This window comes from Sapajus apella, unplaced genomic scaffold (assembly GCF_009761245.1).
Source record: "Sapajus apella isolate SASKATOON/1434 unplaced genomic scaffold, GSC_monkey_1.0 scaffold4, whole genome shotgun sequence".
Lineage (NCBI taxonomy): Eukaryota > Metazoa > Chordata > Mammalia > Primates > Cebidae > Sapajus > Sapajus apella.
This window is the reverse complement of record NW_022436944.1, coordinates 586,660-590,710: the sequence shown is the minus strand read 5'-3', so window position 1 is coordinate 590,710 and position 4,051 is coordinate 586,660. Positions and strand designations below refer to the sequence as shown.

Below are 4,051 nucleotides of genomic sequence, written 5' to 3'. Positions count from 1 at the left end.
TTTTTTTTTTTTTTTTTTAATATATTAATGGGATAGCTCCTGAACCTGTCCCTTTATTGAAAACATTAACTGGAATGTTAATATATATATTGCAAAAGACCAAGGATGCAGTTGAATGGAAAATTACTCAGTATATAGAAAGGAAAAAAACCAGAAGTTTAAAATAGATACAGAAAAGTACAGTGGTAATATTTTTATTTCCTATTGGAGAGTGAATCCCCACAGTTGCTTTTTGTGACTTGATTTAAATGAGGTACTCATTATCGTTACTGAACTTGTAAAAGCATTCCATGTATTCAATGGAAGCAGAATGTATAATATTTTTTCCTTATAATTTAGTTTACAGGAAAATTATTTATTTTTTAAGTAGGGTATCTTAATTATGCTCATTTCTTCCCCTAAACCACATTGTCTATATGATTGGACCCTGTTTTATAGAGTATTTGTGAAATCAGAAAAATTAAATAGGCATGAATAAATGTTCAGGACACACATATACACTCACACACATCACAGTTTCAGCTCTTTAAGTGAGTTTGTATTAACTGGGTAACACATGTAACACATAGTAGAATACATTTCAGAGGCCGAGTTCTTTGGATTATTTTTTATTAATATTAGTCTTTAGCAGTTTATTATTTAAAGGGGTGCCAAATACTGCATCCTTGTGTTGTTTATTTTAAATATTTTTTTAATGAAAAGGGACTTAACCATGATCATCTAAATTACTTAAAATTTTTTAATCTTAGTAAAGCTTAGTTTTAGGAAAGTTATTTAGTTTAAATTTCAAATGTTTTAAAATTTGTAGGCATTTAATAAATTATCTTTTTTTGGGGGGTGGATGCTGCGTTTCATTGGAAATGTCATTTTTCCAAAGTTTCTAGCTAGGTACTCACTTTACTTCAAATAACTTAAGTCTGAAAGCAATGAAAACCTCAAAGGAAAATGTTCATATACATCCACACTTACTTAATATGTTAAGTTTCTCTTAACACCTGAAACTTGTTTTAAAACAAAAAGCAGTCTTCACTTCAAATCATAAACTTAGAATTCTGTATCTCATGTCAGAAATATGTTTATGATATTGCTTTTAAGTGGTGCTGTTTCCCATAGGGCATTACTCCTCACATTTTGTAATGTGAAATAATCACCTAGGGAGTTTGTTTAAAACGCACACTAGGGGGCTCACCTTAGGCTTCTTTGGGGGCTTTCAATCTCACTTTGAGAAACACCTCCTTCAGGCTATTCTGTGCTTGTCCTGTGGTTAAATATTAGAGTATTCATGATAAAACATGTTGAGAAGCGGTAAGCAGTGAGTTATTACCCACAATTTAAAGCAAATTTTGAATGAATAACTTTAAGTTAGGTATCTAACTTTAAGTTAGGCAGTATCTAACTGACTCCCAGCCCCACCCCCCCAAAATTCCTCTCAGTAGTTTCTATTAATAATGTACAAAATGATGAGCATTTTTCTATAATGAGGTTCTAACCATTATTCAGGGTGGTCTTTTGTTTTTAAATCTTTTTTTAACTAATAAGATTTATGGTGTATATTTTATACAGAAATGCATTATAAATGTTTTTAATTGTGTTCTGTTTTTTGCAGTCTTTAAGTGCCATGCCAGTTGTTTTTGTATTCTATAGAAGTTCATTCAAAGTACTCAACAGGGGAATAGGCAGTGGACAGTCAGAATGGTTGGAATTTTGGTGTTCTAAGAAAAACTTTATTTTGCATAAGCATGTGGTCAGATCATTTTGTGCATATGCAGCCTGGATTGGATGTTAAATAAATGCTTGTTCTGTGCCGGTACATTTACTTTATAAATCTGTTTTTATTTTTGTCATGTAGAATACTACTGTGGTCATCATAATGTAATCTGTATTTCTGTACCTTTTTTTTTCTTTGCAGTCTTTAAATAAAATGTATAATGCCCATCAAGAGTGGACCATTTTTAATATGTAGTATGTCAGAAATTTGTATAAGAACAAAGATGCATCAAAATTTGTTCAAGAAAAAATTAAAATTTTAGAGTTTGGAATTTTGCTGTACCTAAAGCAGCATTCTGGTAGAACTGATGCTGTAGTATTTACATTTAATAATGTTACATTTAGCTGGAGGATCAGTTGACCCTAGGAGTTTGAGATCAGCCTGGGCAATATAGTGAGACCCCATCTCAAGAAACAGAAAAATAAGAAATTAGCTAGGCATGCTGGCAAAGTGCCTATAGTCCCAGCTATTTGAGAGGCTGAGGTGGGAGGATTGCTTGAGCCCAGGAGGTTGTGGTTGCAGTGAGCGCTGATCATGCCACTGCACTCCAACCTGGGCAAAAATCGAGACCCTATCTCTAAAAAAAATTTTTAATGTTATGTTTATCAATGTAGACATTATTAAAAATTAGGAATTAAAATATTGTCCACTGTTTTATTTATTTTAGCAACAAGGTCTCACTCTGTCACCCAGGATAGAGTGCAGCGGCATGGTCATAGCTCATTATAACTGTGAATTTATAGGTTCATGAGATTTTCAGCTTGGAGTAGCTGGGACTACAGCATATGCCACCATACGTGGCTAATTTTTTTTTTTAATTTTTTTTTTTTTTTTTTTTTTTTTTGAGACGGAGTTTCGCTTTTGTTGCCCAGGCTGGAGTGCAATGGCGCGATCTCAGCTCACCGCAACCTCCGTCTCCTGCGTTCAGGCAATTCTCCTGCCTCAGCCTCCTGAGTAGCTGGGATTACAGGCACACGCCACCATGCCCAGCTGATTTTTTGTATTTTTAGTAGAGACGGGGTTTCACCATGTTGACCAGCATGGTCTCGATCTCTTGACCTCGTGATCCACCCACCTTGGCCTCCCAAAGTGCTGGGATTACAGGCGTGAGCCACCGCGCCCGGCCCCTTTAATTTATTTTTTAAAAGCCTACAGCACCCGGTATTCCCAGGCAGTCTCCTATCCAAGTACTAACCAGGCCCGACCCTGCTTAGCTTCCCAGATCAGACGAGATCGGGTGCGTTCAGGGTGGTATGGCCGTAGACAGCCAATTTTTTATTTTTTTTATTTTGGTAGAGATGAGGTCTCACTATGTTGCCAAGGCTGGTCTCAAACTCCTGAGCTCAAGCAGTCCACCCACCTTGGTCCCCCAAAGCGCTTAGATTGTAGACATGACCACCACACTGACCCCTCTCCACTATATTTTTAACTCCTCTTTCCATTCATCTCTTCTAATTGGAAAAAAAAAATAGTAAAACATCAGCTGAACATAGAATATTTTAACTGGTTTTAAAACTGAAGCAAGGCCGGATGTGGTGGCTCACTCCTGTAATCCCAGCACTTTGGGAGGCTGAGGGAGGTGGATCACCTGAGGTCAGGAGTTCAAGACCAGCCTGGCCAACATGATGAAACCCATCTCTACTGAAAATACAAAAAAATTGCTAGGTGTGGTGGCGCACACCTGTAATCCCAGCTACTTGGGAGGCTGAGCCAGGAGAATCACTTGAACCTGGGAGGCAGAGGTTGCAGTGAGCTGAGATCGGGCCATTGCACTCCAGCCTGGGCAACAAGAGCAAAACTCTGTCTCAAAAAATAAAACTGAAGCAAATGTAGACATTCAGAACAGATAATTCTTGTTATGCTTTACAGTGATCTAAAATCTAATGTTCTTTTTCAATTGCAACTAGTGTCCATATTGTGGCTAGTGTCTATATAAATAAGTGTGAACCTGGTGTGCTATACAATCCTTACTGTAACTTAGTTTTTCTTCCCCTCACAAGAGAATGAAATCTTAAGTGCCTTTACCTTTTTTTTTTTTTTTTTTTTTTTGAGAGAAGCGGGTTCTCACTGTGTTGTCCAAGCTGGTCTTGAACTCCTCTATCCATCCTTCTGCCTCAGCCTCTCAAAGCACTGGGATTACAAGCATGAGCCGCCATGCCCCATCTCTACTTTTCTTGATTGCAGGCCTGAGCCACCACACCCAGCCTTCCCAGATAGGATAATTATTTCATCCTAGTTTCAACTCTTGCTTAAAATGGGGTTCTAGGCAGTATTAGGAAAGTG

At 37.3% G+C, this 4,051-nt stretch overlaps 1 non-coding gene across 1 annotated transcript; it reads right to left on the bottom strand.

Moving 5' to 3' along the window:
- Nucleotides 1–2,914: 2,914 nt before the first annotated feature.
- Nucleotides 2,915–3,033, bottom strand: LOC116544724. The gene has a single exon (XR_004266012.1). It is a non-coding gene; the product is annotated as a 5S ribosomal RNA (ribosomal RNA).
- Between the last annotated feature and the right edge of the window lie 1,018 nt (nucleotides 3,034–4,051).